This window comes from Eutrema salsugineum, unplaced genomic scaffold (genome assembly GCF_000478725.1).
Source record: "Eutrema salsugineum unplaced genomic scaffold, Eutsalg1_0 scaffold_1, whole genome shotgun sequence".
In the NCBI taxonomy this organism is placed as follows: Eukaryota; Viridiplantae; Streptophyta; class Magnoliopsida; order Brassicales; family Brassicaceae; genus Eutrema; species Eutrema salsugineum.
The window spans coordinates 17,129,852-17,146,077 of NW_006256909.1; the positions used below are offsets into that span (position 1 = coordinate 17,129,852).

General features: G+C 40.9%; 1 non-coding gene across 1 annotated transcript; it reads left to right on the forward strand.

The window, feature by feature from the left end:
* The first annotated feature begins 15,347 nt into the window (after positions 1 to 15,347).
* Positions 15,348 to 15,454, forward strand: LOC112082512. Its single transcript, XR_002897186.1, has one exon. It is a non-coding gene; the product is annotated as a small nucleolar RNA R71 (small nucleolar RNA).
* Positions 15,455 to 16,226: the final 772 nt, after the last annotated feature.

Below are 16,226 nucleotides of genomic sequence, written 5' to 3' on the forward strand. Positions count from 1 at the left end.
TTTAATATTGTGTATCTTTGTGATAGTGTCTATTTTATTTTCCATTTTTTAATTAGTTTTGTTTTTAAGTGGGGATAATTTTATTCTTTTGGTAGGCAGCACTGCAAACATATCCTTCTGCATGTCTTTTGTTATATTGTGCGTTTGGCCATTTTTTATTTATAGTTCTTACCCATTAACTTTGTAAAGGAACAAATATAAGTGAACATTAAATAAATTTTAGTACACCAACAGAGATTAGTAAGCGACTAAATTGGTTGGTCCATCGCTGAGTAGATGTAGGGAACCATATTGGTGAAATCTATGTTGCAAGATTCCTATAAAAATTTAGTGTTAGGAATCTGTATATTTACATGAATGTAATTTTTGTTGATTTTTGTGTTTGCAAAACTCTGTTTGTAAGCGGGTTTTTACTCTCACATCGTATTGAGTTGATAACTCCTTAATTTTATTTTTAATTGAACGTGGTTGGAACATGAGTCTTTTCAGGAGGACGAGAGATAGTTTTTGGTAAGCATCCATGTGAAATCATTAATTACCCATCTAATTAAATCTGCAATGAAACATGAAGTTATCTTAATTGTTGCCTTCTCGGTGTTTTGTACTTTGTCTTCGTCGTCGTCCGTATTGCTCCTTTTCAGTATCTACACATATAACATTTTATTTAATCAGTTAAATTTGTTTGGTTTTTGGAACACTTCTATAAGTAGTTGGACTCTATCTTATTTCTTTGTTTTGTAATATTTATTAATCTTACCTATTGGTCGCTGTTGAGATTGGTGAAGACTTCTTTGTAGACAACGTTTCTCACTTTTAATTTGTTCCTTCCGTCTCGTTTGTCACTCCAAATTTGCAGTCCTTTTTTTGTAGTAACTCGTGACAATGCGACATACAATTGTCCATGACTGAATAGCGGTTTCGGAAGATATATTCCAACTTGTTCCAAACTTTGCCCTTGACTTTTGTTTATTGTCATTGCATAGCACACACGTACCGGGAATTGTCTTCTCTTCATTTGGTATGGACATTTAGTATCTGTTCTTGTCATGATGATCCTTGGAATAAGGATTTTTTTCCCAATGTTTGCGCCAGTTATAATTTCAGCTTCGAGCACTCTTTCTCCCAGGCATGTTGTTATCAATCTTGTCCCATTACACAAACCCTCTTTGAGTAGAATGATTGGTGTTTTAAGCTTTAGTTCCAGGCGATGATTAGGCAGGCCTGAACACTTGAGAGTGTTTAAATACTTTGTTGGGTATCTTGGGCTTGCTTCCTCGACGTCTGTGTCTTCGTTGGCTATACTATCAGAGCTGAGATATACTTTTGATTCACCAGGAAGCTTGGAGAGAATGTAATCGTTTAACTCATCAACTGTTTCATTCCTTGGAGTCAGTATAGCGCGTGGTCGTAAATACTCTGGGTTTGTCAGTGATGTTTCATAGTCTTTGTATGTAGCTTTGAAAATCGATTCCATTGGGTTTCTCCCAGCAGATAACATCAATGATTTGTCAATCTCTATCTCATCTGCTTAATCCATGCATGTTTCCTTTACCCCTATGTTTCGGACATCTCCGTTCCCGACATCTAGAATCCATTTTGAAAACTCGATCTCATACGGTTGTGATCGCATGTTTTTTGTAGGAAGAGCCTCTCACAATCTTCCAATAGGTAAGATCTATTTATCGATGCCTGGACAGTATCTTGTCGGGTACCTTGTGGGATCACTGGCAAAATCTGTCTGAAAATCTCCTCCTAACAAAACTGTTATCCCTCCAAAGCTCTTATCTGCTGCTCCTGGGTTTTTGAGACCCATGATATCTCGTAGAGTTCGATCGAGTGCTTCAAATGCGTAGCGGTGTGCCATTGGTGCTTCATCCCATATTATTAGGCTTGTTTCCTCAATTAGATCTGCTAGCATTGTCTTTGGCTTGATTTCATACATTGACTCAAGGTGGAGATCTAATGGTAATTTAAATCGGGAATGTGCTGTTCGACCACCTGGTAATAGTGTCGCAGCTGTAGCGGATGTTGCCACTGGTAGTATTACACGTTCTTCTGAGCGCATTTTTGCGATAAGTGTTCTGTAAACATACGTTTTCCAGTTCCACCTGGTCCATACAAGAAGAACAGTTTGCCTAATCCCTTTGTGATTGAATCCTTACCGCTTCATAAACGTTACGCTGCTCTGAGTTCATAGATTGCAGCAATCTTTTGTACTCAGTTTCTGATGTGATCATAGGCGGCAAAGAACTTGAAGAAGAGGTGATGTTTGTACCAGTTGGAAATTGAGAATGGCCAATGCTTCAAAACTCACTTTACAGGCTGATTTATCAAGATCTGGGCAAGAAGAGCATGAAGAAATCCATCTATGATGTTAGCTATCAAATCCAGCCCATTTTGAGCCTGTTAGAAGTCCAAGAAGAGCCCAAAATAATCACTTAATTTTCTGGCCCATCTAAGTGACGAGAATTGAAGAGAAAGATTTATTTGGAGGCTTTATTTTTCTCTACATGCATGACTTGCATCAAATGTATCATTTCCCTAGGTTATGTGCATGTAGAGTAGCATTTATTTGTTTAGCTTTCTTTTCAAGTTTCTATTTCTATTTAAACTCATGTAATCTCATTTGAGAGAATAAGTTTTAATATATATTTTTGGAAACCTTGAGACTGATTCTCATTCTTCTTTTGATCATGGTGTGTAATATCCATTGATCAGATCATGGTGTGTAATATCCATGGTCACAAACGATCTGTCTTGGTGTGTCATATCCAAGGGATCACCCGGTAAATCAGAAGTCTTCCGCAGCTTCTGAAATCTGAGCGACCATTCGCTCCACATCCTTGTTCATTGAGACTTCATGGTTTCTTTGAGACAAGCTAATCCCCTTTACCAACTTCTGAGTGTCGATCTTTGGGAATATCATATCAGTTTACTCCCCTGTTCGGCTGTATTTTTTTCATCACTTATTAAGGAGGTATTCATCTCGAGGAGCACGTTTTTATCTGGCTTGGGCAAGTCTGGAAAATCTGCGAGTGATTTATCATTCTGAATGAGAAGTTTTTGTATCTCAATTAGAGTATACTGCTCCACTTGCTGATCATTCAAGTCCATTTTCATGAATGTGAACTTTTTCCTTTGCTTGTATAAAATGTCCTCGCCCATACTTTTCCAGCATTTGTCCCATATTTTCCTGGGATTCCTCACTTGACAGTGCAATAAAAGCAACACGAATAGTTCACGTAACTGCTTTGCAACCGCCCATTGTGCTGCTTCTATCATTGCACTTATCCATTCCTTATTTCCATCCAAAAGGCCCATGGCTTGGCATGCTTGTTTAAACGTTGGGTATATCTGTCCATTCACAGTTCTTATTTCTTCATAGCTCCTTGGTCCTCTAACATGATTTAGTAGTATCCTCAGGAAGTATTTGTCTCCAGCTGACGGTGTAACATTCACAATTCTGCCTATTGTAAAACATTTTTTTCTCCTACTCCACACTTTTTTGGAGTAATCCCAAATGAACATTGTGGGGAATTCAAGATAAGTCAGCCTTCATGCTAAGGGGTCGAATTTGTTGGTTTCTATCCACTCAATAAACATTGTTATGTCTGAACCAAAGCGATCAGCTACATCCTCGGGCGTTTGTGTTTCTTCAAAAACAAAACTGTGTTCTCCTGGCAGATGGATTGCTAGTTTCATCACCGAGGGCCTTTGTTGATGTATGTCAAACCCAAAAATACGCCACGAAGCTTCACATGCAGAAAGATACCGACAATGTTGATAATCTTCAATCTCGTCGACTTTTTTTTTGGCTCTCCTTCTTTTTTTTTCTAACCCATTCAACTCCTCCTGTTTTTTGATCCCAAAGGTTGCTTTATCAACGCCTTTTGTGATGTACTTGAAGAGGTATTTGATTGCTTTTGAAGTACTTGATAACACCGTATTTTGACCACTTTTATGGATCGTTTTGAAATACTTTTTCTATGTTTTTAATTGCTTTTAAGTACTTTTATCACGTTTTTCTAGTATTTGTAGTTCCAAGACTCTTTTCAGGTAACTTAGGGAAAAGCTTAACAAAATGGATAGAAAACCAGATTTTAGCTCAGAGTCAAACCGTCAGAAGTTCACCCCTGATTGAAGGCCTTCTCACCGTCTGATCCAGCTCAAATTTGGAGACCTAAAAGATGGAAGTATCAGCTTTCCAGTGCACTTTACAGCTTGGCAATCCAACGGTTCAATCAAAAGATACGCGAAGAGCAAGATGTCCCGTAAACCAGCCGGCAAGCACTTCCACCCGCGGCCAACAAGCAATTTCCCGCGGTCAGGAGCATCCCAACCGTGGCAAACCACTCATCCACCGCGGTCACACTTGTCCCGACTGCGGCCTTCAACCTCCGAGCCCAAAAAGCCCATTTCTGAAGCCTACATTTGGAGAAACCCTAAGTGACGTCCATAGAGGTCTTGAGCACTATAAATACATGTCTTAGGAGCCCTAGAAAGCAGATAACCGAATATCATCTATCATTACTTCATACTTTTATTGTTTTTGCTTTAGCTTTTAGGGAGAGAGAGATTTTTTCTCTTGAACCCTTGTTCTTTCTTTTTCAATTTCGGTTTTTATTCTACTTCTTAATACTATGTCTTTGATTTCGTTCATTATGTCTGAGTAGTTTTATTGTTGGGATTAAGGGATTTTCGATGGGGATTTATATGTTCGATGAGGATTCCATGAGCTTTTGAGCCAAATCTTAGAACTTTTTCTTCTGAATTCGTTTTTACTGCATGAGAGTAGCGTCATGAACTACAATCTGATCCAGATGCTTGGTGACACGAAAGTGTTCATCAGGTATCAGATCTAGTTTGGGAGAGCAAAACAAACATAGGAGTGGAAACCTACCTATGGGCGATTTGTGAATTAGGACAAGTCTTAAACATAATGCATCTTTTCTCTTCCAGGGCCAGAGTGGAAACCTACTGGTCAGGGTTGAGAGAGATAGTTGTCTATGATCACGACAGTGGCGTATTCATACGTCCGTGACTCTAGTTCGAAAAGTTTAAGCTAAGATCTTACAAAATTTCCTCTCTAGCAATGTTTTGAATCGTTCGTACCCCTGAGAAAACTTCCCTGAACCCCAACGCTTTCTTCCTTATTGATTTACACCGATTTTCTTTAAAGCTTTAGTTCAATATTGTCTTTCCTTTTTAGTTCATTTTCATTTAAGCATTAGAATATCTGTTTTTATCATTTTTAGTTATTTTCGTTAAGTTTAGATATTACGTCATTTAATTCCTGTATTCTCTTTTAATATTTCGTTTTTAGATTTTAAACACACTACCAAACCCCCCACAAAACCGTCTTTGTTCTAGACTTTCTTACTTTAACTTATTTCAAAGGCTTTTTGCAGAAAAATATCCTCCTTCCCGGTGGATTCGATCCCTAAGTACTACAATTGATCAGCTATGCACTTGCGGCTATTGATTTCAATTAGGGTAAAACTTGACACACACTCGACACCACACATCAAATCACAACACCATCAGTACTGCACCATTCGACATTGATGTGTGTTTTGTACTTTTTGAGAATCTCCATGTTGTATGGGTCTATGGGATTACATAACGGTTGTCTAAAAATGTATGGCTTTTCTCAACGAACTTTGATTCATCATTTCGCCGTTTGTGAATAATATATCCAGCTTTGTCACACGATGTTTCTTGTGCGAACTCTTGTGGGTATTTTTTTGTGCAGACACCGTTTTCCATGCAGGGAGATTGAAGTCTATCAATACCACATGGTCCATGCATCATGTGTTTTTTTACCAATTCATAACCTTCTGGATCGACATTTTTTTCTGGTATCTCAGCCGTTATGATTTCATCAATCATTGCTGGCGGAGGATTGATGTGTGCCTTGCAACCACAGAAGTATGTGTGCATGTGGGAGCCCTCTTTTTTGAAATTCTATTGTATGGACAACTGCGTATTTAATTAGTTATTAGTTCTTAGCTTTGCTTTGATTTGAATAATGTAGTTAGGTATACAGTAGAAACTCTGTAAATTAATACTCTGTAAATTAATAAACACGATAAATTAATAATTTTTCATGGTCACGAGTTGGGACAGTTCAAAATATGATACAATTCGATAAGATAATAAGATAATAACTTTAGCAAAACTCTTATGTAAATATTTGGTCCCATTAATATTATAAATTAATAATTATCATAAACAAAATGTGATATAAATATATAAGTGAGATAATCTATTGAAAAATGAGTTTAGTGATGTTTTTAATTTTTTTTTAAATGAAAGTCTTCTTAACATGTATTTAAGTTTTAGGAAGATTTTTTTAAAGAATAAAAATTACATCAGAAAATCACTTTTATAATTAATAAAAATAAACAATATTTTTTTAAAAAAAATTATAAATTAATAATTCTATAAATTAATAAAGTATTAAAATCCCAACATTAATAATTTATAGAGTTTTTACAGTATTTGTTTGTACCTGCTATTATGGGGCCGAAGAACACTCCATGCTTGAAATCCAAAAGCAATTCGTCTAACTTCATTTTGAATACACGAGAAGCAACATCTGGATGTTCGTTTCCTGTGTCCTTGCTATATGTTCCCAAGTGCTCGAGAATTTCCTCCCAATTAGGATTTGCTGTAATCGTAATGAACAGGTGTGGATTGCCATAGAATCTGCATATTGCCATAGCATCTTGGTAATTCTCCTTCATGTATCTGGGTCCTCCAGTAAATGAGGAAGGCAGGATGACTTTTTTTCCAATTCCCTTTGAATTTGTCTCTCCTTTTCCTGCTGCATCACATACATTCGTGTATAGCTCAGCCCTGAGTTTTTTCTGATTGTCTTTGTTGAATCGTAGTAGGATTGACTCAATGGCTGTGTAGGCATCAACCATAAATTGATGCAGCAAACGCCCTCCCCTAATCAAAGTCTTTCCTTCTGACAACCTTGTTTGTAATTGGTGAGCGTAAAACACACGCATTGTGACGTGCTCTCTTTTAAGTGGAAACCGCCCTCTCCATATGGGAACAGCAACGGGTATTGCAAAGCCATAAAATTTTGATTTAATGTGCTTATCCGTTGTAGTTCGCTTGTTTTGTATTGTACGATGACATCTTGGTCTCCAGGGGTTGTTTCAGAGCACCCTAAAACCAGGCCTGCTAATTCGTCCGTTGTTGGGAGATTGTATTGTCTTCCTTTTCCTGTTTAGGCGATCAGCCGTATTGTGAACTTTTGCGTCTCTCCCGACTCATATTTGTCTCTAGCTTTTCTGAACTCTTTCGCTAGGAAATTCGTTTCATCAAGCATGTTGACCAACACCTCAACAACTGACTCTTCTGTCTCCTTTGATTTTTTGCTTCCTAGCATTGCTTTCATCCGATTTTGGATTTCATGAGCGGTGTCAAAGATGTAGAGCTGTCCATACTGTGGTGGTTTACCTTCCAGTGGAATGATTCAGACTGGATGTACTCCTAGTTTCTACTGCAATAGAACAGTGATGTAGTTGTAATATAAAGGATTCGGAATCCAGAGGACCAGTGTTACTCTATGACTTTGCGAGGATTGAATTAAAGTTAAGACGAAAGATGGTTTGTTGCGAAAACTAAAAAGTAAACAGAATGGCAAACAACTATTTAGATTCAAATTAAAACAAGCACTAGACCAAAGCAATTCGCAGGATTTTCAGAGATAAGAACCAGATGACTATTCAGGGCACAAGTGTAACGCAAGTCTCGAACTCAAACAGAAAAGCTTATCGATCCACTGTCGTGATCTCGATAACTTTTTCTGACAACCTAAATCCTAAACTGTCGTTTGAACCTAGAAAATTGCAGACAAGCATTAGCTAGCAGGTTTGATCTGTTCACGATTTGCCTTAACTTCAACTGTCGTTGGCTAAGGACAAATCGCTCACCAATGTTTATTCTAGCAACCTATTACACTTTTGATGAATAGATTAACCTAAAATCGCAGATTGAGTGATCAATTCAACCTAAGCATTAAGTCTAACAATGGTGAAGACAATAGATATCAAGCCCTATTTGCATCTAATTCTTTAACTCATGAAATCCTTTGAACGCTTTAATCTAGCTAAGAGATCTACTCAGACATGGAGAAAAGAAACACAGAAACAGATGGAAAGGAATTCATGAATTAAAATCGCATAAGAGATAATAGGGTTCAGAATTCTTCTCAAAGTGTAGCAGATTTCTTCTCCCAAAAGCTTACAAGTAAAAACTCTATGGTTCAGGAAATTGTAAAAAGAAAGCGTAGAAAGTCTGTAGAAAAAACGTGATAATAAAACACAGGCGGCTGTGGGCTTTTTATTCTTTTTCTCCTCCTAAAATTAGGTAAAAGTCGATTTCCTTATTTTTCTCCCGTCTGGAGCAGGTGCTCCACGAAGGGTCCAAACCGGGAGCAGGTGCTCCGCGGATGATTTCTCCCAAAAGCGAATGAAATAGCTCCTTATTGCTCAAATTCATCTCCTTTTGCTCCAATGCCTCCTAAACACTCCAATCCTCTGATAAGGCCTCTAAGTCACCTGAAACTTCCTGAAAATACTCCAAAAACTCCTAAAACAATCAGTAAACACAAGTTAGAATGAATCAAAATCTCCACTCATCAACTCCCTCGAACTTGAATCCTTGTTTGTCCTCAAACAAACTCAAATTCAACTCCAAAAGAATGACTGGATAAAGCTGGGAACTCGCAAAACTCAAAAGACCGTAAACCTGACCAAGCCATGTGACAAACTGCTGCAAAATCAATCAAAAATCTAACCTCCATGTACTTCTCCGTAGACGCTGCAGCTTTCCAGATTAGTCCCTCAGTTTCATAACATCATCCATGTCCCATCATCGCTGAGTCTCATCGATAAAACCAGTGCTAAGGACCTTCTAGACTCGTTCCCATACTTATACCTCAACAAATTGACCATACTACACAAAAGTATCTTTCCTCTCCCCCGAACTTATTCACTTTTCAAGCTGTTTCATTTTTTTTTTTTTTTTGGCACATATAACAAGGTTCAAAGACGCGAGTATTGATGGTGATTGCCACCGAATCCCCGGTTTGTCCCCTCATTATATATCAAAGGTGTAGGCGAATAATGGGGTCACAGGATATTTTTCTACCCCTCGCTTCCATCCCTTGTGTGATCATTCCACTTTCGAAGTAAAATAATGGGATCCTTGGAAATTTTCCTAACCCTTTACTTCTAAAAGAAAATCATTTCAATCTTTTCTGCCTTTTGTTCATTTTTTTTTTTTTAGAAACAGCCTGAAACAATGCTTAGAACATGAGAGAGGAATACCAAATCTATCACACAGGTCTTTATTTGTCAGGTAAGAATGAGGAGTCAAGCCCTATGAGCACTAACCTGATCGATGAGGGAAAATGAAGAGCTGAGAAATTAGCTCAGGTTCAATGGATTAGTCAAAATTTTGGGCTCCTCTAGTCTACTGCTTTGTCTTTGGATTTTCCATTAGTCGATCTAGATGATTCTGCAGTAATAATCACTAAAAGAAGATGGTCAGGATTCACAAATGGTCTGAAATCATCATAGAATTGGTCCTAATTCCCACAAGCTTTGACTTTGACTCCTATAACAAACTGACTCAAAGAAACTAAATGACTCAAACAAACAAACTAAAAACTGACTCAAAGAAAGTACTAAAAGGAAGAAAGCAAAAGAAATAAGTACAAGGGACACGACCCTCCCCCGGACTTACTTCACACCGTCCCCGGTGTAAAAATAAGCTAGAGAGGTGTCCAGAAAACTTACCTGGTTCGCACATGTAGAGCACCCTGGCGGAGCAGGTGCTCCGGAACAGAGCTGGGTGCTCCCTCGTCTTTTGTTCGTCTGGAGCAGGTGCCGGAGCAGGTGCTCCGGTTTCCCTTGGGTTGCTCCTTCGTCACTTTTTACGTGGTGAGCACCCTGTGGAGCAGGTGCTCCGACTGGGGAGGGGGTGCTCTTTCGTCAGTTTTTACGCTTTGAGCAACCAACCCAGGAGATGGAGCAGGTGCTCCAGTTGGGTGCTCTTCCTTCTTCTTCCTCACATCTTCTCTTCCACGTTGAACAACTTCTTACCTGTTTTTTTTTTTCTTTTTTTTTTATAAAACAAAGAACCTAAAAACAAAGTTAGTAGCTAAGAATTGAAAGACACAAAGTTAGAGACTCTTATCGGTGGGTTGCCTCCCACCAAGCGCTTGTTTTAAGTCATTAGCTTGACTTGGAAAGCCATTTAGGCTTGAGGAGAATCGCTTAAGGTGACTGATTCACCCTCTGCGATATTTGGACCAGCAAGGTATGGTTTCAACCTCTGTCAATTGACAACAAACTCGCCTCCTGTAGTGTCCAGTAACACTACAGCTCCATATGGTCGAACCTCCTTGATGGTGAATGGTCCAGACCATCTCGATCTCAGCTTCCCTGGAAACAATTTCAATCTAGAGTTAAAGAGCAATACCTGATCGTTTGGTGCAAAGCTTCTATTGAGGATCCTCTTGTCATGGAAAGCTTTTGTCCTCTCTTTGTAAATCTTCGAGTTTTCATAGGCCAGGTGCCTAATTTCCTCCAGCTCATGTAACTGCATTACTCTCCTCTCCTGAGCATTCTTTGCATCGAAATTCAGCAGCTTCACTGCCCAAGCAGCTTTGTACTCAAGTTCCACTGGAAGATGACATGCTTTTCCATACACCAAGTGGAATGGTGTAGTCCCCGAAGGTGTTTTGTAAGCTGTTCTGTATGCCCAAAGAGCATCATCAAGCTTCACTGCCCAATCCTTCCTTGTGGTGCTCAGTCTTCTGCAGAATGTTCTTGATTTCCCTGTTGGAAACCTCAACTTGCCCACTCGTCTGAGGATGGTATGGGGTCGCCACCTTATGCCTTACACCATTCTTCTTCAACAAGTTTTCAAAGACTTTGTTGATGAAGTGAGAGCCTCCATCGCTAATCACCACTCGCGGCACACCAAACCTGGGAAAAATGACAGATTTGAACATCTTTAAAACCACCTTCGTGTCATTTGTGGGACTAGCCAGAGCTTCCACCCACTTTGACACATAGTCAACTGCCACCAGAATATACTCATTCCCATAAGATGATGGAAAAGGTCCCATGAAGTCTATACCCCACACATCGAAAATCTCCACTTCCAAGATGAAATTCTGAGGCATTTCATTCCTCCTGCTGATGTTTCCTTGTCTCTGACATGTGTCACACCTGGATATGAATCTCTGCGCATCTCGGAACATAGTGGGCCACCAATACCCAGCCTGGAGAATTTTCGACAAAGTCTTGAAAGTGGCGAAGTGGCCTGCATAAGAGGATCCATGGCAATGAAACAACACTCCTGGTATCTCCTCATCAGCTACACATCTTCTGAAGATTCCATCAGATCAATGCCTGTATAAATAAGGCTCATCCCAAAAGTAGTGCCTCACATCCTTCAGAAACTTCTTCTTTTTGTTTCCCACAAAACCTGCAGGTTCCTGCTCTGCAGCAAGGTAATTTGCAATCTCTCCAAACCATGGGAAACCAGAATGCCGATCTATGTCAACTTGGTTGCAAAAACTCGTCAGAGCAGGTGCTCCGGTGGGGAGCAGGTGCTCGTCGAACCCAGAAACATCTATGGCGTAAACTTGTTCATCAGGAAGGCTGTCATTTAGTGGAATGTCATCATCTATCTTCAGCCTCGACAAGTGGTCTGCAACACCATTATCAATCCCTTTTTTGTCTTTAATCTCCAAATCAAACTCCTGCAGCAAAAGGATCCATCGAAGGAGCCTTGGCTTGGCATCCTTGTTCGTCAACAGGAATTTCAGAGCTGCATGGTCTGTGTGAACAACAACTTTCGACCCAACAAGGTAGGACCTGAACTTCTCAAAAGCATAAACCACTGCAAGAAGCTCCTTTTCAGTTGTGGCATATCTGCACTGAGCTTCGTCGAGTGTTCGGCTGGCATAATAGATGACATGGAGCCTCTTTTCTTTCCTCTGTCCCAGCACTGCTCCCACTGCATAATCACTAGCATCAGTCATCACCTCAAAAGGTAGTTCCCAATCTGGTGGCTGGACAATAGGAGCGCTGACTAGAGCTCCTTTGATAGCGTGAAATGCCTCCAAACATGCATCATCAAACTCGAATTTCACATCCTTGCACAGCAGCTGCGTCAGGGGTCTGGCAATCTTCGAGAAATCTTTGATGAAGCGTCTGTAAAAACCTGCATGGCCCAGAAAACTGCGAACCCCCTTGACTGATGTTGGTGGCTGCAGACTCATCATCACCTCGATCTTTGCCCTGTCCACCTCGATCCCTTTCTCTGAGATTTTGTGTCCCAGCACGATCCCATCTCTCACCATGAAATGGCATTTCTCCCAGTTAAGCACCAGATGCTTCTCCTCACACCGCTGCAAGACCCTGCACAGATTAGACAAACAGACAGAAAAGGAGCTTCCATAGACAGAAAAATCGTCCATGAAAACTTCCATTATGTCTTCAATCAGGTCAGTGAAAATCGACATCATGCAGCGTTGGAATGTTGCTGGAGCATTACACAAGCCAAATGGCATTCTGCGATATGCAAAGGTGCCATAAGGACATGTGAATGTCGTCTTCTCCTGGTCGTCTGGGTGGATTGGGATCTGAAAGAAACCTGAATAACCATCTAAGAAACAGTAGTAAGGATGGTTAGCCAAGCTTTCAAGCATCTGATCGATAAATGGTAAAGGAAAATGATCTTTTCGAGTTGCAGCATTCAATTTCCTGTAATCTATGCACATTCGATGCCCAGTAACAGTTCTAGTTGGTATCAATTCATTCCTATAATTTTTTATCACAGTGATGCCACCTTTCTTAGGAACTACATGAACCGGACTAACCCAATTACTATCTGAAATCGCATAGATCACACCAGCTTCTAGAAGTTTCATTATCTCTTTCTTTACAACATCTTGTAGATTCGGGTTTAAACTCCTCTGATGTTCTACAGAAGTCATTGATTCATCTTCTAGATGTATTCTATGCATGCAAAGATCAGGAGAAATCCCTGGAATGTCATCTAGTGAATATCCTAGAGCTTTCCTATACTTTCTAAGTTCACAAAGAAGCAAGGCAATCTCTACATTGTTCAATTCAGAGTTCACTATCACAGGGTATGTCGAATTTGGTCCTAGAAACGCGTACCTGAGCCCCACAGGAAGGGGTTTGAGCTCAAGCTTTGGAGCTCTCAATTCGCTCCAAGGCCCATCAATCAAGCCATCGGGAGGAGGTGCTCTAGGATTCGGAGCAGGTGCTCCGTCGGCTTTTTCTGCAGATGAGCTCTCCTTGCTTTCTAAGCTCATGTACGCCACCAGCCTTTGCATCCTCGTGCTTGCATTCAGCATCTTTGCAAACCCATCAGCTTCTTCACTCAAATACCCATGTTCTCCTTCGGCTTTGGTGAGTGCAACTTCCAGAGGATCGATGGCCAAAACCTCTTCAGCAACCTCTGCAGCAATGCTTGAACCATCATCTATGACAAATGTCTGTCCGTCCAGCATTGGTTTCTTGAGGAGTTTATTCATCTCAAATCGCACCACCATATCTCCCAGCTGGAGATCTATCACTCCTCCTTTCACATATATGATTGCACCAGCTGTGCATAAGAAGGATCGACCCAATATCAAAGGATCCTTGGGTTCTTCATTAACCTCCAGAACCACAAAATCTGCTGAAATGAGTGTATCACCTATCTGAACATGCAGATCCTCAAGTATACCAACAGGGAATTTGGTTGATCTATCAGCGAATACCAGCGAGATTTTTGTCGGTTTGAATCTGGTGTAACCCAATCGCTTGGCTACAGAGTAAGGCATCAGGTTCACACTTGAACCCAGATCGCAGAGAGACCTTGCAAACACCACATTCCCAATCCTGACTGAGAGAACAAACCTTCCTGGATCACTTTTCTTCTTCAGCACTTTGTTCTGAAGCACAGCACTGCACTCCTTCGAAACCATCATGACACTCTCTTCCTCAACAGCTTTCCCAGACACTAACCCCTTCATGTATCTTTTAAGGGCTGGTATCATCTGAACAGCATCAACTAGAGGGAGTTTTACAGTCAAATCCTTCAGCATCTCCCTGCACTTTGCCTCCTCTAAGTCCTTGCGAGACTTCTTTGGTGGAACTGGGTAACGTACCTTAGGCGTGTAAACTCTTGCAGGAATGTTTGCTGGAGCAGGTGGCTGGAGCAGGTGCTCCCTCGTTGGCTCAGGGTGCTCCATCGTCAAATCTACGTCTGGAGCAGGTGCTCCCGATTTTGGAGCAGGTGCTCCGATGGGGAAAGAGAGCTCCTTCGTCTTTTTTACGTCATGAGCTGGTTCCTCTTCTTGGAGCAGGTGCTCCACGTCCTTTTCCTTCCTCACAGAGCTTGTTGGTGCAGCATGTAGAGTCATCCCACTTCTCAGCTCAATAGCATTCACAAACTCATTCATGGGGTTTTCACCTTTTCCAGGGAGAGTTCCAGGTGATCTCTTCACAGCTTCTGCAGTCTGAGCTACCTGAACATCCAGCTTCTTCACATGAGTCCACACTGCTTCATACTTGCCATTCAAATCATTGTACATGGTGTCCACTTTGGCATTAATCTCCATGGAAGACTTTTGCTGATTAACCAGCAGCTGTTGCATCAAGTTTTTCAGCTCATCTTGTGAGTTATTTGAGGAACTCGAAGAAGGCTGCAGACTTGTGAAAGGCAACTTCTGCTGATTTCCACCTTGAAACCGATTCTGATTGGTGATGAACTGCTTTCTTTGGAAGTTGCTGGAGAAGTTCTTCTGAAATCCTGACTGATTCTGCACTCCTTGCTGCGGATAGACCTGATCCTGAGGGTTCTCAACATTGTTGCTTCTGTAGGATAAATTCGGGTGGCTTCTGAAGTTGTTGAAGCTCTGATTCTGCACATACCCTTGTCCATTCACGAAATTTACCTCCATCTGATCATTATTCTCTGCATCTACAAACTCTTGAGCAAGAGGTGCATCACCAACCTCATCAGCAAAATGCACAGATCTCTGGTTCTCTCTCAACAACAGATTCACCTTTGCTGTAAGCTCATCGATCTTGCTCAACTCCACACTATGAACTGCTTTGCTAGACCTGTCATACTCTTGGGATTTGTTGCTGGAGCTTGCAGCTAAGTTCTCAATCAACTCATAAGCAGCTTCTTTGGACTTAGTCATGAACTCGCCATTGCTAGCTGCATTCAAAGCATTCCTGTAATCCCAGTTGACACCATCATAAAAGGTTAACAGAATCTGCTCATCAGAGAACCCATGGTGAGGACACTCTCTTCAGTACTCTTTGTACCTCTCCCAAGCTTCGCAGAAAGCTTCACCAGGCTGCTGTTTAAACGATGAGATCTTGTTCTTCAGAGCTGCAGTTTTGGCCTTAGTGTAGAAATGGTCCAAAAATGCTGATCTGCACTCTTCCCAAGTCAATGACCCAGGTGGTAATGACTTCAGCCAGCACAAAGCTTTGTCCGCAAGTGAGAATGGAAAAAGCTTGCACTTCAAGAAATCGGCTGGTATCCCATTTGATCCAGTCGTGCTGCAAATCTCCTCAAAATTCTCGATGTGGTCCATCGGAATCTCAGAAGGAAGCCCATGAAAGAGGTGCTGCTTCACCAATGAGATCAGCTGAGGTTTGATCTCAAAGTCTTGCCTCTGAATGGTTGGAGGAGAAATCGCAGCCCTGTTGTGATAGTAAGCATGCGGACTGTCCTTGTCTCCAATAGCAGGCTGTGGCTGCTCCCTGTCTTGCTGCGCCTTTTGCAGCTGCTCCAATTGCTGTCGAAGCTGTTGCAGCTCGACAGCCATGTTGTCATTGTTGCCTTGATCGCCCATGTTGGCTTAAATAGGCCTTTGACGTCTATTTTCTCGCTCGACTCTTGCTAGCTCGGTGTTCGACAAAGAAACAAGATCGGTGCAGTTGCTCCTTGTGGATATGTTTGACATACACCTGAAACACACGCAAACAAGAGAACAAGAGAAAAAAATTAGTAAATCTTAGTCTGAATTTCAAACCAAAAATCAAAGGTAACGAATTGGTCCCCGTCGCAACGGCGCCAAAATTTGATTCAGACTGGATGTACTCCTAGTTTCTACTGCAGTAGAACAGTGATGTAGTTGTAATATAAAGGATTCGGAA